This window comes from Acinonyx jubatus, chromosome E2 (genome assembly GCF_027475565.1).
Source record: "Acinonyx jubatus isolate Ajub_Pintada_27869175 chromosome E2, VMU_Ajub_asm_v1.0, whole genome shotgun sequence".
Classification (NCBI taxonomy): Eukaryota; Metazoa; Chordata; class Mammalia; order Carnivora; family Felidae; genus Acinonyx; species Acinonyx jubatus.
The window spans coordinates 55,663,151-55,680,776 of record NC_069396.1 but is presented as its reverse complement, the minus strand read 5'-3'; the positions used below and the strand labels follow the sequence as shown (position 1 = coordinate 55,680,776).

The following is a 17,626-nucleotide window of genomic DNA, read 5'->3' as shown; positions in this document are numbered from 1 at the left end:
AAAAGACCTTGAATAGCAATGTTGAAAAAGAAAACCAAAGCTGGTGACATCACAATTCCAAATTTTAAGCTGTATTACAAAGCTGTAATCATCAAGACAATATGATAGTGGCACAAAAACAGACACATAAATCAATGGAACAGAATAGAGAACCCAGAAATGGACCCACAAATGTATGGCCAACTAATATTCAACAAAGTAGGAAAGAATATCCAATGGGAAAAAGACCTTCTCTTCAACAAATGGTGTTGGGAAAACTGGATAGCAACATGGAGAAGAATGAGCCTATACCATTTTCTTACACCATGTACAAAAAATAAACTCAAAATGGATGAAAGACATAAATGTAAGACAGGAAACCATCAAAATCCTAGAGGAGAAAACAGGCAACAAGCTCTTTGATCTAGGCTAGAGCAACTTCTTACGAGATCTGTCTCTGGAGGCAAGGGAAAGAAAGACAAACATGAGCTACTGGGACTGCATCAAGATGAAAAGCTACTGCACAGAGAAGGAAACAATCAACAAAACTAAATTCAATCTATGGAATGGGAGAAGATATTTGCAATGACATTTTAGACAAAGAGTTGGTATCCAAAATCCATAAAGAATTTATCAAACTCAATGCCCCAAAATCAAATAATCCAGTGAAGAAATGGGCAAAAGACATGAAGAGACACTTTTCCAAAGAAGACATCCAGATGGCTAACAGACACATGAAAAGATGCTCAACACCACTCATCATCAGGGAAACACAAATCTAAGCCACAATGAGATACCATCTCCCACCTATCAGAATGGCTAAAATTATCAACATAGCCACCAACAGATGTTGGTGAGGATGTGGAGAAAGGGAACCCTTTTGCACTGCTGGTGGGAATGCAAACTGGTGCTGTCACTCTGGAAAACAGTATGGAGTTTCCCCAAAACATTAAAAATAGAGCTACCTGGGGCGCCTGGGTGGCGCAGTCGGTTGAGCGTCCGACTTCAGCCAGGTCACGATCTCGCGGTCCGTGAGTTTGAGCCCCGCGTCAGGCGCTGGGCTGATGGCTCAGAGCCTGGAGCCTGTTTCCGATTCTGTATCTCCCTCTCTCTCTGCCCCTCCCCCGTTCATGCTCTGTCTCTCTCTGTCCCCCAAAAAATAAATAAATGTTGAAAAAAAAATAGAGCTACCCTATGACCCAGCAATTGCACTAGTAGATATATATCCAAAGGATACAAAAATGTAGATTCTAAGGGGCACATGCACAACAGTGTTTATAGCAGCACTATCAACAATAGCCAAATTGTGGAAAGAGCCCAAATGTCCACTGAGAGATGAATGGATAAAGAGAAGGTGGTGTACACACACACACACACACACACACACACACACACACACACAGGAATATTACTTGGCAATCAAAAAGAATGAAATCTTGCCATTTGCAACAACATGGATGGAACTAGACTGTATTATGCTAAGTGAAATAAGTCAGAGAAACATATATATCATATGATTTCACTCATGTGGAATTTAAGAAACAAAACAGATGAGCATAGGGGAAGGGAAGGAAAAATAAGATAAAAACAGAGAGGAAGGCAAACCAGAAGAAACTCTTAAATACAGAGAACAAATTGAGGGTTCCTGGAGGGGTGTTGGGTGGGGGGATGGGCTAAATGGGCAATGGGCATTAAGTAGAGCACTTGTTGGAATGAGCACTGGGTGTTATATGGAAGTGATGAATCACTAAACTCTACTCCTAAAACCATTATTACACTACATGTTAACTAACTTGGATTTAAATAAAATTAAGAAAAATAAATTCCCAATCCTCACCAAAAGATCGCAAGGCATACATAGAAACAGAAAAACATGTTCCAATCAAGGGAGCAAAATAAAACTACAAAACTGGCTCTAAATTAATAGAAAACTATTAATTACCTGACAAAGAATTCAAAATAACTATCATAAAGGTGCTCATGAAGGAAGAGGCAAAAATAGATAAGTAACTAAATGATATCCAGTAAACTATGCATGACTTAAATGAAAATCAAAAGAGACAGAGTATGAAAAACAACCAAGTATAAATTGGGAGCTGAAAAGCACAATAACTGAATTTAAAATTACACTAAAGGGCCAGCAACAGACTTGATCAACAGAAGAAAGAATTAGACAATTTAATTTTTTTTAACGTTTATTCATTTTTGAGAGACAGAAAGAGACAGAGCATGAGCGGGGAAGGGGCAGAGAGAGAGGGAGACACAGAATCTGAAGCAGGCTCCAGGCTCTGAGCTGTCAGCACAGAGCCTGAGGCACAGCTAGAACTCACAAACTGCGAGATCATGACCTAAGCCGAAGTCAGACACTCAACCAACCAAGCCACCCAGGGGCCCCAGAATTAGACAATTTAAAGACTCATTAGTTTAAGTTACCCATTGAAAGGAGAAAAAAAAACATGTGGGAAAGGACAGAGTCTAAGGGACTTATGAGATACCAACAAGTGGACCAATGTACACGGTAAGGAGATCCCCTAAGGAGAGGAGAGTGAAAGGAGGTAGAGAGCTTACATAAAGAACTATTGGTTTATAATTCTCACAATTGTGAAAAGAGACAAATTCAAGAACCTCAGTGAATTCTAGGTAGGATAGATGTCAAGACATTAACACAGTGATGTATTATAATTAATTTCTCAAAAATCACATGTGAACAGAGAATTGTGAAACATCATGAGAAAAGCAATCCAACTTGTGCAAAAGAGCTCCTCTAAGAATATGAATAGTTTCTCAGCAGAACATATATGAGGAAGTGCATAGGATAATATATTCAAGTACTTAAAGATCAGAAAATATCAACCAAAAATATTGTAGGGGCTCAATCAGTTAAGCATCCAACTCTTGATTTCAGCTCAGGTTGTGATCTCATACTTCATAAGATCAAGCCAGCATAGAACCTGCTTGGATTCTCTCTCTTTCTCTGTCCCTCCCCTGCTTGCTCTCTCCCTCTCAAAATAAATACATAAGTAAACTAAGGAAGGAAAAAAAAAGGAGTCTTCCTGCTTAAAATGCAAAGATTCTAAACAGTAACTAAAACCACATGAAAATATAAAGCTCTCTGGTAAATGTAAGTGTTTACACAAGTAGAGAAAATTGGACTATTGCTATGAATAGCACAAATTGCTCTTTTTGTGACAATTTTTTTAAGGCATAAAAATGATATATCTAAATTATAGAGTATAAAACAAAAGAATTCGGGTTATTGGTGACATAAAGTGGGTGCAGGGGTGGACATTTTAAGTAATACATTTGTGTACGTATTGACAATATCAGCTTTGAGATATTTTAAGTATCCCCATGGTAACCAAAAACAAAACAAAACAAAACTATAGAAGACACAAAAAGGAAATAAGAATGGTATGAAACATATCATTACAAACATCAAAAAAACATAATGGAACACAAATAAAAGAGGAAAAGTGGGATGAAATAGGCACAAGAAGTATAGAAAACTATGAAAAAACAGCAGTAATAGCCCTTCCCTTTCAGTAATTACTTTGATGGTAAGTAGATTAAACTCCCCCATTAAAAGGCATAAATTGGCTGAGTGAGTAAAACACAAAATCCAACAACCTCTTGTCTGCAAGAGAATCACATCAAATCTAAGGACACACATAAGATGCAAGTAAAAGTATTTAAATGAACATTTTATGCAAATGGAGACCAAAAGAGGGCACAGGTGGCCATATTAGTATCAGACAATACACATTAAGTGCAAAGAGTGCAGGAACAGAAAAATGGCATTATATGTAGATAAAGAGATGAAATTACTCAGGTACCAGAACAATTATCATTATGTGTGCACCTAACACCAGAGATCCCATATATATGAAGCACAAAAGACAGAACTGAAGCAAGATATAAACAGCATCATGATAGTAGCAAAGGGTAATACTTCGATTTAACTGGATAAAAAGACTACATTCAAGTTCAATAACGAGAGTACTTGAACAATGTTATAGACGAATTACATATAATGGACATAACATAGATCACTCCACCAGGCAAGAGCAGAATACACAATCTTCTCAATCACACATGGAACATTCTCTAGTAGACAACCTGTTTGTCTATGAAATAAGTGTAACAAAATAAAGAAGATTAAAATCATACCAGTATCTTTTTTGACCACAATGGAATGGAACTAAAAATGAATACCAGATGGAAAATTGGAAATTCCACAAGTATTTGGAAATTGAACAACATGCTCTTGAACAATCAATGGGTCGAAATGAAATTCAAAAAATAACCAGTAAATATCTTGAGGCTAATGAAATGAAACACAATATATATAAACTCAGGGAATTCAGAGAAAGTAATTCTAAGGAAACAGTGGAGTAGAAAGGTAATCTGAGAACTGGAAGGAAAATTTTTACAGAGCCTCTACAGCATAAAGAATTAACATCTAGAATATAGAAAGAACTCTTGCAACAACAACCAAAAAGCAACTAGCATGATTAAAAAATGGACAAAGGATTGAACGGACATAATCCAAGGAAGATATACAAATAGACATGCATATGAGAGGTGCTCAAAATCCCTATTCATTAGAGAAATACAAATCAAGCAGTGAGGTATCACCTCACACCCGTTCAGATCCCACCATTAAACAACAACAACAGCAACAACAAAACCTACACATGTTGGAAAGCAAGACTAGAAATTGGAACCCTTATGCACCACTAGAGGAAATGCAAATGGCACAACCACTATGGAAAAGAGAATGGAGTTTCCTCAAAAATTTTTAAATCATATTTCATATGATCCAGCCCTCCCACTTGAGTGTATATAACCAAAAGAATTCAAAGTACTATCTTCAAGAGATATTTGCAAAAGCAGTTTCATAGCAGCATTATTCAGAAAACCATTAATAAATGAAAACAATAGAAATGTTTGTGAACAAATAAAGAAAATGTAGCATATACATGCACTAGAATAATACCCAGCTTTAAAAAAGAAACACATCTTGTCACTTTATACACATGGTTAAGATGTGATGATATTATGTTAAGTGAAATAAATGAGTCACAGAGAGCTACACTATGATTCATTTAACTGACTAACCTAGTATCGAGAACCTCACGAAAAAGGAAGGATGAAACGATGGGCAGACGAAGGCAGGAAGGCAGGAAGGGAGGGAGGAAAGGATGGATGGATGGATGGATGGGTGGATGGGTGGATGGGTGGATGGAGAGGGAAGAAGGGAGGGAGGAAGGAGGGGAGAGAGAGAGAGAAAGAGAGAGAGAAAGCATGCCAGGGGCTTAGAAATGGAGACAAATGTCAAACTGGCTGCTTAAAAGGTATTGGGTCTCAGTTTTGCAAGATGAGAAAACTCCAGATTGACTTTACAATAATGTAAATACACTTAACACTTTAGTAAAAAAACGGTTAAGGGGCACCTGGGTGGCTCAGTCAGTTAAGCATCCGACTTCAACACATGTTATGATCTCACAATTCATGAGTTGGAGCCCCACTTCAGGTGAGCTTGAGCCCCACTTTGGGTGAGCACAAGCCCTGCTTCGGGTTAACCCTGCTTCTCTCTCTGCCTCACATGGGACTCTCTCTCTCTCCCTGTCTGTCTCTGCCTGTTGCTCACTTGTGCTCTCTCTCTCAAAAAAAAAAAAAAGATTAAAATGGTACATTTCATGGCATATATTTTTTGCCACAATTAAGAATAAATTATGACACATAAAATTGATAGAGATACGAGTTTTTTAAGTTATTTTTATGAAACAAATGTGGTAAGTCGTGTATAAATACTGTATAGGTAGTATTTATACAAACAATACACGTATACTTTTATTGGCAATTGACATGTCTAACCCAAATCCTATTTGAATTAAACCCTACATGGTCTTCAAGTACTGGGTTGAATTGTTATCCAAAATTATAAAACATAGATTAAAAAACAAAAGCACAACTAATTAATGCTGTGGGAACCATCATTAAACAGGAAGCTTGTTATTGAATTGCAAAACAAGAATATGAGAAATGTTGGGGCTCAGTCAGTTGAGTGTCCAACTTCGGCTCAGGTCATGATCTGGTGTTCGTGGGTTCGAGCCCGGTGCTGACAGCTCAGAGCCTGGAGCCTGCTTTGGATTCTGTCTCCCTCTCTTTCTCTGCCCCTCCCCTACTCACACTCTTCTCTGTCTCTCAAAAATGAAAAAATGTTAAAAAAAATTTTTTTAAAGAATAAGAGAAATGTTAAAAAATTCTGAATAAAACCTAGATATTCTAGCTTTCCAGCACCGGTCCCATACATAGCAGCTGCCAAGATGTTGATGCCGGAGAAGAACTGAATTGCCATTTATGAACTCCCTTTCAAGGAGGGAGTGATGGTGGCCAAGAAGGATGTCCACATGCCAGAACACCCTGAGCTGGCAGAGAAGAACATGTCAAACTTCACATCATGAAGGCCATGCAGTCTCTCAAATCATGAGGCTACATAAAGGAACAGTTTGCCTGCAGACATTTCTACTGCTATCTTACCAATGAGGGTATCCAGGATCTCCACGCTTACCTCCACCTGCCCCCTGAAATTATGCCTGCCACGCTGCCCCACAGAGGTCCTGAGACAGGGAGGCCATGGCCCAAAGGCCTGGAGGGAAAGTGACCTGCAAGTCTCACACAAGGGGAAGCTGACAGAGATACCAACAGATGAAACGCTGTGCCCCCTGGTGCCAACAAGAAAGCTGGCGCCTGGGCTGGGTCAGCAACTGAATTCCAGTTTACATGCAGATTTGGTTGTGGATGTGGTCAGCCACCTCATTAAAGCTGGAGATTGTTTTGTGTCGAATAAATCTACAGCCAGAAAAAATTTTTTTTAAAAAACAACACATAGATACTCTATTATAAAAGAATCCTTCTATATAACTCTCATTTTAAACTGAGACTGTGCACTCAAGAAAAGAAGCATTTGAAGAAGTAGCATGTATTATATGACATAAATTGTTCAGAAAATTCATTATAGTCGATCATAACATGCTCTAATAAAAATCTTATGAAAGGGGCAGGCTGGCTGATTCAGTTGGTTAAGCATCTGGCTCTTGATTTTGGTTCAGGTCATGATCTCACCATTCCTGGGATGAAGCCCCATGCTGAGCTCTGTGCTGACAGCATGGAGTCTGCTTGGGATTGTCTCTCTCCCGCTCGCTCGCGCTCTCTCTCTCTCTCTCTCTCTGCTTCTTCTGCTTTCTCTGTCTCAAAATAAATACTTAAAAATTTTGTATGATAAATATTTAAATGACATCAGAGAATGTGTTATTAAGAGCTACTCCTATTTTTACACAGAATGGCAAGGCTGTTTATTCATTCCTTAGAAGCAACAACAATAACAAACATTTCTGAATAAAGAAACACCACGATTATTGCAAAATATGCTGAGAATCACAGCTATATAAAATAAACATTTAGGTATTAATCATACCACAATTCAGATACATTTTAAGGAAAGTAGATGAAAATCCTGATGATTTTTTTTTGTCTCAAGGGAAATTTATATATATGAACAAAACATTTTTTTTCAACGTTTTTTATTTATTTTTGGGACAGAGAGAGACAGAGCATGAACGGGGGAGGGGCAGAGAGAGAGGGAGACACAGAATCGGAAACAGGCTCCAGGCTCCGAGCCATCAGCCCAGAGCCTGACGCGGGGCTTGAACTCACGGACCGCGAGATTGTGACCTGGCTGAAGTCGGACGCTTAACCGACTGCGCCACCCAGGTGCCCCCAAAACATTTTAATAAATATGGGGATTTTCACTAATGATCAAACTCCCTACTTTTAAAACACATGTACATTCAAGCATGTTCTGTCAGAACTTGAGAAATTAAAATCACAGCTGAATTTCACAGAAAACTAACCACAAAGTGAAAACATCTAGAACACAGTCATGCGAACTTAATATATGCAAGACAAAATTAGAAAACCATCATTGTTAAGAAATACAGTAACAATTGACATCTGTTATGGAGCAAAAATGAACTTAAAAAAAAATGGCTTAGCATAGAGTTCCTCAGAAATATGCACAGATTTCCCCAGACCACCCCCCCCCCCCCCCCACAAAGCCATAGAAAAGCAGGCAGATCATGCAGGCCCTCGCAGACTATGGAAAGCACTTTGGCCCTCACTGTGAATATGATGGAAGACCAGGGGAGCAGAAGGAGAATCCTTAGAAGACATAGGAAGATAGTGAGTGTTGGATAGGACTGTCCTTCTGCGACAGCAGGAGATATGAACTGAAAATTATTTCAAGTAGTGCTTCTCAATCCACATTTTAAGATTTGGTCTCCTGCTTGACCTTTGGACCTCACCTTGGTCATCTGCTTCATTCATTCCAACCTACCTGGATGTAAGGCTCCATTCTATTCACATCCCAGGATTCCTTCTCTGCTCCATGAGGTGATCAGATAGGGCTTAGACTCATCCTATATTGCAAGACTCATTTATTTTAAAAATAGTAGTATGTGTTTTGTTGGATTCATTAATTTTCAATCCAGTATTGTCCTCATTAGAGAAGAGAGGACGTTGTAGAATTCTAGGAAATAGTTTCCCAAAATATTATTTGATGAGTGAATGGAATAATTTTTATGACAATTATAGGTTCTATAGGTTATATGAAGAATGGCAACAATAATCCTCTTTAAACATTTACTGGTCACTGGATAACATCACAACAATTTTTGTAAGTTAATGCAAAAAATAAAAGAAAATTTTCTAAAACTACACATATTGGGGCACCTGGGTGGTTCAATCGGTGAAACGTCTAACTCCTAATTTCAGCCCAGGTCATGATCCCCCAGTTTGTGAGTTCAAGCCCAGAGTCTGTCTCTACAGTGACAGCACTTCGAATTCTCTCTCTCTCTTCCACTCTCTCTGCTCCTCCCCCACTCACATGCTCTGTTTCTCTCTCAAAATAAATAAACTTAAAAAAAAAAAACCAAATATATTATTTTTCCTCTTTTATGACAGTATTTTGCCAACCAACCAATAAAGGCAAACTAGGTTTCAACCAAGGTTACCTGAACTAGAGTTTATCTAACATGACACACAGCTCTATGTACAGAGACTACCTTAAAGCAATGTTCTTTAGTGGCCCGGGCAGGCTGCTCCAAGATGGGACACTTGGCATGAAGAGTCTTTTGAGCTAAAGGCATTTGACACCCTGTAGGCCCAAGAGAAACTTTTGCCCCTCCTTAACTACAGAGAAGAATCAAAATTGGTTGTTGTGTTTTTTTTCTTCACAGAATAAGTATTACCAGAGACCAATCTTACCTGAGTCGCCCACCTGTGTGAAAGGGCAAACATCTAATTACCAAACATCTGCCCTTATTATCACCCTGTGAAGGGCATTTCTCCACTGTGAAGTCCCAGACCTGCCTCCTTAGTTCAGGATGACATGTATACCTCCTTTTGCCTGATTATCTTTGGGATTTCCATGCCTGTGAGGGTATCTTCTACTTACGAAATTTAATTTGATCTTCTCCTGTTAATTTGTCTTATTTCAATTGGATTCTTAGTCCAGCTAGAAGGACCTTAAAGGGGAAAGAAATTCATATGCTCCCTGACACTACCTACACAAAATTGATCTAATGAAGCCAGCATTGATCTTGACGGTTCAGAGGAAACAGTGCACAGGTCATATTGGCCCTAGGCACAGCTGTACCAGCCAAGGAACAGGTAGCCTAGACTCAAGAGATTGGAATGCAACCCCACTAGCTTACACGTTATCAGCACTACCCTACTGACAGAACTACCAGATGCCCCTAATGAAACCTCTAACATAAAGAAGAAAGATATTTTTCTGATTGAAAGACTTTTGAGATGGAATACACCTCTGGGGTACCAGGTGAAGTATGGCCAAAAGTTATTAAGTAACATCTGCTAACATGGCCTCACAGGTCTCCAATCAAGGGCATTCACTTTCTCGGTGATACTAAAACTGACCCAGTCCTTGAGCTCTCTGATCAATAGAAATCAACAATGAAACAAATTGGGGGTTTCATGCAAGGCTTCACTGGGCTGCATGCTTGAGAATGAAGAACACAACACCAAGGAAAGGAAAGTGTCCTCTGGCATACCCCCTAAATTAGAGATCAGGGAATTCATCATGACATACCCTAGTTTGGTCGTCTTTACCAGTGTTCACAGTAAGCATCCTCCCTCTGAATTCCTGCAACACAAACTACTAAAGAGGCATAGAGTTTTAGGTTGGTCCCCCCCCTCCCCCTTATCCAGGGAGTCAAAAAATGCTGGATTTCATGGTTGAGGAGAGCTGAATCTAGTCTCTTCTCTGTCTCATCAGAATATTGTTGAACCCAATTTTCTCCTTAAAAACCTTAATTTGCAAGCCATTGAGGAGTTCAAGTCTTTGGAGCATTAGCTCCTCCTTCTCCTGGGTGGGTCCACACAATTAGCTTAAATTGGTTTACTGAAAAAGCTCAATGTATGATTTTATGGTTTGCTGCACATGGTAGACAAACTCTCATTTGCTTTAGTTACTATTTTGGTGAGCACAGCGGGAACCTAGTCCCATGTAGATGTTCTATACATGATTCATTGGCACCTGGCCAGTGGGGGCATCTCAAAGATTTCAGCCAGCAGCTGCCAAGAGTGCTTGTTTTGGGGAGAGTATTGACACACTGACTGCTGACCAGACCTTGTTAGTCAATGGCACTATCATTTTTTTTTCTGAGATCTACTATATTTTTTCTTTTCTGTTTATTGCAGATTCACCTTACCCCACAAAATTACACCATTTCTATTATTTCTGATGACCTAAGGACAATAGAAGTGCTCAATTTCACCTTATTGTAACAAGGCAATGAAAGGCTGAATTCTAACTAGACGTTTTTTATTTTAACATAACATGGGACTCATGGCATGATTTTAACGCTCACATGGCTTCAATGAAGACCCCTAGAAATACTCAATTTGTATACGTATACATCCTCCTCCAGACAGCCATCTATTCACCTAAACAAATTAAATGGGGTATGTATTTTGACTGCAACTTAGAAGCTTTTAAAGGAAACAGTGACAAGATAGTTACCATACAAGAAATAAAAAAGGAGCCTTCTGAAATAGTGACAAAAACTGAGCTTAAATGTACCAACCCCAGGGTGTCTGGGTGGCTCAGTCAGTTAAGTGTCTGACTTCAGTGCAGGTTATATAATCTTGCAGTTCGTATGTTCAAGCCCCATAGAGCCGTCGGACTCTATGCTGACAGCTCAGAACCTGGAGCCTGCTTCGGATTCTGTGTCTTCCTCTCTCCCTGCCCCTCCCCTGATCATGTTGTCTCTCTCTCAAAAATAAACATTAAAAAAAAATGTTTTTAATCAACCCTTGTAGAAGTATTTCCTACTTCTCAACCATCTTTTTATACTTGAAATGGGATGCCAGAAAATGAGGTATTAAAATCAAATCCTCTGTCAGAAAACAAGAATTCTTGTCCCCTCAAAGGTCATTCTGGATGGACTAAGAATCAAATTGACATGACAGAGATTAACAGGAGAAAATAAAATTTAATAGGTAGACATACAAGGAATTCACATAGATGGGGACATTCCAAAGACTGTCAGGCAAGATGAGGTACAAATATCATCCTGAACTAAGGAAAATGGTGTAGGTGCCTAGAACTCCTAAGGAAATGAATGGACTTCACAGGACAGTAAGAGCAGCTATTAGGTAATTAGATGTTTGCCCTGACTTACAGATGGGTCACTGAGATAAACTTTGCCTCTGTTAATAATTGTTCTTCTGGGAAAGACTTCCAATTTCAGATTCTTCCGTGTGGTTAAAGGAGGGAGAAGTTTTCCTCTTGAGGCTGCAGTTTCAGGTATTTTCAGCTGAAATTATCCACAGGCCAAACTGGCACATTATGGGGGTGGGGTGGGAACGTCTGTCCAAATCCCCTTCCATTCCGTCATCTGAAACTTCCTTGGGAGTTTCACGTATTAAAGTTGACCAGGTTTCATGTCACTGATCCAGCATTTTAGTCCAGTTTATGATGAATAGCATTTAAATCTAATATCCACAAAGATGTTTCACTGAAACATTTTTTACTATAATCACCCTCATTTTTACCAAACATAGCCAAATTTCATTGCAAAAAAAGTCTAGTTTAGGAGAAAAACACTTGGCCTGGTTATTTATATAAGTGCAGCAAGAATAGAGGTTTGACTTAAAGACTCTTTTTTTCCCCTATTTAACAGAACTTAATATATTGCTACATTTGCAAAATAGGAGAAAATTGGAATATCACTAGACTTTTAACAGTGAAACTTTTTGCCAAAAGAAAGTGGAACAACATATTTAGGTCACATCCTCGCCAACATCTGTAGTTGCCTGAGTTGTTAATGTTAGCCATTCCGACAGGTGTAAAGTGGTATCTCATTGTGGTTTTGATTTGTATTTCCCTGAGGATGAGTGATGTTGAGCATTTTTTCATGTGTCGGTTGCCCATCTGGTTGTCTTCTTTGGAGAAGTGTCTGTTCATGTCTTTTGCCCATTTCTTCACTGGATTATTTGTTTTTTGGGTGTTTAGTTTGATAAGTTCTTTATAGATGTTGGGTACTAACCCTTTATCTGATGTCATTGGCAAATATCTTCTCCCATTTCATTGGTTGCCTTTTAATTCTGCTGATGGTTTCCTTTGCTGTGCCAAAGCTGTTTATTTTGATGAAGTCTCATTTTTGCTTTTGTTTCCCTTGCTTCTGGAGACATGCTGAATAAGAAGTTGCTGCAGTGACTTAAAGACTCTTTAAAACCAGTTGTGCCAGGGCTTTTCACAATGAATCTCTAGATTTAATTTTTAATAGCATTTCAAGCCCAGAAGCCAAGCCAAATACTTGCCATCAGACTTTGGCTACAATACCTATAGTTGAAGTCCCCAAATGTCCTGAGGTTCCTGCACCTGTTAAGAAATGATCTTCTTGGGGGACCTGGGTGGCTCAGTTGGTTGAGCATCCGACTTCAGCTCAAGTCACAATCTCACAGTTCGTGAGTTCGAGCCCCTGCATTGGGCTCTGTGCTGACAACTCAGAGCTTGGAGCCTGCCTCAGATTCTGTGTCTCCCTCTCTCTCTCTGCCCCATCCCCACTCATGCTCTGTCTCTCTGTCTTAAAAATAAATAAAACATTTTAAAAATTAAAAAAAAAAAAAAGAAATTATCTTCTTGGGGAGCCTCAGTGGCTCAGTTGGTTAAGCATCTGACTTCAGCTCAGGTCATAATCTCATGGTTTGTGAGTTCGAGCCTCGCATCAGGCTCTGTGCTGACAGCTCGGAACCTGGACCTTGCTTTGGATTCTGTGTGTCCCTCTCTCTCTGACCCACCCTACTGTGCTCTATCTCTCTGTCTCTCAAAAATGAATAAACGTTTAAAAAAGTATATTAAAAAAAAAAGAAATGATCTTCTTTACTCAACTCACAAGACTGCTGAAAACTCTGTCAGCAAGGTACTAAGCTGATAATTCCAAGGGGGCTTTATTGGCTCCATAAAGTCAATCTCAATTCCTTATAGCTGTCTCTTCATATCTGAGTCTATGAAGCTCTTTCTCAGTGCTGACATTCTACACTGATTCTTGATTTCAGCTCAGGTTAGTATCCCAGTGTCATGGGAACTAGCCCTGAATCAGGCTGTGTGCTGAGCAGACTTGAAAGTCTCTCTCTATCTCTACCTCTGTCCCTTTCTCATGCTCACACTCTCCTTCCCTCTCTCTATCAAAAGGAAAAGAAAATTAAGAAAAAAAAAAAAGAAGCTCACTCACATTCTTTAAAATTGTAAGGTTTCCCCCAGTATGAATTCTGTGATTAGGAGTAAACGTTGAACAGTGATTAAGGATTTTCCCACATTCTTCACATTGATAAAGATTCTTTCAAGTATGAAATCTGTGATGTTGAGTGTGACTGCCTGTTAAAGGCCTTGCCACATTCTCTAGATTTCTAAAATTTCTGTCTAGCATGAATTCTGTGATGTCGAGCAAGCATTGACTGCTGGTTGAAGGCCTTACCACATTCTTTACATTCATAAGGTTTTTCTCCAGAATGAATTCTATGATGTCTAATGAGGCTTGTGAGCTGGTTAAAGGCCTTGCTACATTCTTTACATTTGTGAAGTTTTTCTCCAGTATGAATTCTGTGATGATGATGAAGGCTTGAGGCCCAGTTAAAGGCTTTCCCACATTCTTTGCATATGTGAAGTTTCTCTCCAGTATGGATTCTCCTATGTCCATATAGTGATGAGCCATAAAGGTTTTACCACATTCTTCACATTTATAAGGTTTCACTCTAGTATGCATTCGCTGATGTTGAGATAGTCTTGAGTGCCAGTCAAAGGTTTTGCCACATTTCTTACAAATGCACCTTTTCTCTCTAGTACCTATTATCTTACGTATATTTAGTCCTGATGATTAAACATGCTCCCAGGTTTATCGCTTCTGTATGATTTTTTTCCCATGTGAATTCTCTGATGATCAGCAATATTGGAGAACTGGTTAAAAGCTCTCCCACATATATTATATTTATAAGGATTCTCTCCCATATGTGTACTCTTATGTATAATAAGTTTTGAACTTTGATAAAAGACTTCCCCACATTTGTTACATTCATAATGGTCCTTTGGAAAATGGGTCCTCAGATGTTTATTAACATCTGAGCCTTGGTTAAATTTTTTCTCAGATTCACTGCATTCAGTAATTCTGCCTCCATTAAAAATGCTGTGGTTATGTTGTAAGGTCAACTGCTCAGCGGAGGCCCTCTCAAGTTGATGCCACTTGGCACTTTTCATTTTTAAATCTCTGATTTTCAGGAATATTTGACTGAAAGGCCAATCCAATCCTCTTTTTAGAAGAGGTCAAATAATTATTTTCAGCATGGACTAGATAACTTCCAGAGTTTTCAAATTTTCTTTCCATGAATATGTATCCTTAAGTATTTTATTTGAGTCTTTGCTTACAGAAACGCACTGCTTTGCAGAAGTAGCAGACTTAAACACGGATGTTTTCCAAACTGCTTTATGTTCTTCACCATTTTGGGCAGTGAGATTCTTACTATGGGCAGTTGTCTCCATTTGGATATGTACTTCAGGAAATCTTTGCTGCCCTTCACTCTCCCCATCACTGTCCCAGTCTGTAATTAAGGGTAAATTCTCAAGGGTACTAAGTTGATATCTACCCATTGACACATTTTGGAAAGAAGCTTCTATGTGTGGCTTTGGCAGGAATCTCTGGGCACCATATGAAGATACAGCTGAAAGATATCAAATAAGAGAAAAGTAAAATCATTCCACTTACTACTCTCAGATGAATATTCTGAAAACTTCTAATATACAATCAGAGGATGTAATCAGATGGCTGAGAAGGAAATGTCACTACCTCATTCCTCTATGAACACATAAACTTGCCTAAGAGATAACTCTGTAATATTGTCATGCTGTAGCACAAATCACTTTCCTATACCTCAAAAAATCAGAAGTACCACGTGAGCCCAAAATTAGCAGAAGGAAGAAAATTTAAACAGAAAACCAAACTCAACAAAATAGGATACAGCAAAAATAGGAAAGTATCAACAATAGGAAGAATTGGTTTCAGAAAAGGTCAACAATGGAGTGCCTGGGTGGCTCAGCCAGTTAAGCATTCGACTTCGGCTCAGGTTATGATCTCGTGGTCTGTGGGTTCAAGCCCTGTGTCAGGCTCTGTGCTGCCTGCTTCAGATTCTGTGTCTCCCTCTCTATCTCTGATCCTCCCTTGCTCACACTATGTCTCTCTCTGTTCTCAACAATAAATAAACATTAAAAAAATTAAAAACAAAACAAAACAGTATCTGTTACACAAGCATCACCCGGTTATCAAAGTCACAGAAAGAGACTACAAGTAAACAAGAAGACAAACTACTACCTGTGAGGAATATTCATGCAACATCCACAATAAAACAAAGCAAACTGAATCAAAAGCACATTTTATCATTTTACAGCATAATCAACTGGGAATTCTTCCTGGAATTCAAGGGTGTTTCAACCTATGGCAAGCTATCAGTTTAAGACTGCACATTAACAGATTAAAGATAAAAAATAACACGATTATATTAATTGATGCATAATAGGAATGAGAGCTTTTGGACACCATTTCATGATTGCAAACACTCATTAAAATATAAAGAAACCACCACAAATCTAAAAGACGGTACATGCGCATGAAAAGCTGAAATCTAACATATTCAATAGTAAAAGAATGAAAACTTCTCCTGTATGATCAGAAACAAGGCATGAAAGCACCTTCACCACCTTCCATTCAACACAGTACTGGATAGTCTAGCCAGAACAATTAAAGTATACCTGGCATACAAAGTTACATTGGTTCAGGTGTACAACATAGTGATTTGACAACTCTATAGGTTCTACTGTGCTCACCACAAGTGTAGCTACCACCTGTCACCATATAATGCTATTATAATAGCACTGAATGCATTCCCAAAGCTGTATCTTTTACCCTAAGATGTATTCATTCCACAACTGGAAGCCTGTCCTTCCCATTCCCGTTTACCCATTTTACCCATGCTCCCTTCCCAGTTCACTCCAATAACCAGCACTTTGTTCTTTGTATTTATGGGTCTGTTTCTGCTTTTGTCGTGTTTTTTTTCTTCCACTTACAACAATGTGGATAGATGTAGAAGGTATTATGGTAAGTGAAAGAAGACAAAGACATATAACCAACCGTATGCTCTCATTTATAGGTGCGATCTAGAAAACAAAACAAATGAACAAATAAAACCAGAAACGTACTCATAAATATCTATTTTGTTTTGAAAAAAGTCCATGGATAATCTCAAGAATTATAAAAATTCCAAAATTCCACACATTTACAATGTAACAATTTGGCCTGTAACAATTTTCCAATGTTGGCAGAAAACAAGAGACTCCTAAATCAAACTCAAAAAATGTATGCCTTATGACACAGCTAACACCATAAACTTCTTCACACTAATTTCACTTGTCAGCCCCAACTCCCAGGCCCAACTCCCAATTCATATAGGTAAATCCTGCCCACGTAGATGGTTTGTGTAACATCTGTGAGACCTTGACCATAGGAAACCTCAATATCTTTAAAAAAATGTTTTTAATGTTTACTTATTTTTCAGAGAGACTGAGAGACAGAGCACAAGTAGGGGAGGGGCAGAGAGAGAGGGTGACACAGAATCTGAAGCAGGTTCCAGGCTCTGAGCTGTCAAGACAGAGCCCGATGTGGGGGCCCGTACTCCCAAACCATGAGATCATGACCTGAGCCCAAGTCAGATGCCCAATGACTAAGCCACCCACGCATCCCAGGAAACCCCAATATCCTAAAGCAACACCTAGCACATCTGCCCAAACTTTTGCCATAGAAGACGACATCTGTTTTCATGTGCAATAAATAAATATGTCCTCTACCCCATGGACAAGATAATATCACTACATTCCAATGCTTTCTATACACAAACATTAGTGGAAAGACGTTTAAGAAAAAAAAAAAAACTTACAATGCTCTATCTATAACACATGGAGAAACTGAAATAATTAAAAAATTGTCTCCCAACAATATCCACCATTCTGACAGTGGTT

General features: G+C 38.8%; 1 pseudogene; it reads left to right on the top strand.

Moving 5' to 3' along the window:
• The first annotated feature begins 6,308 nt into the window (after positions 1 to 6,308).
• Positions 6,309 to 6,919, top strand: LOC106986845 (40S ribosomal protein S10-like; annotated as a pseudogene).
• Positions 6,920 to 17,626: the final 10,707 nt, after the last annotated feature.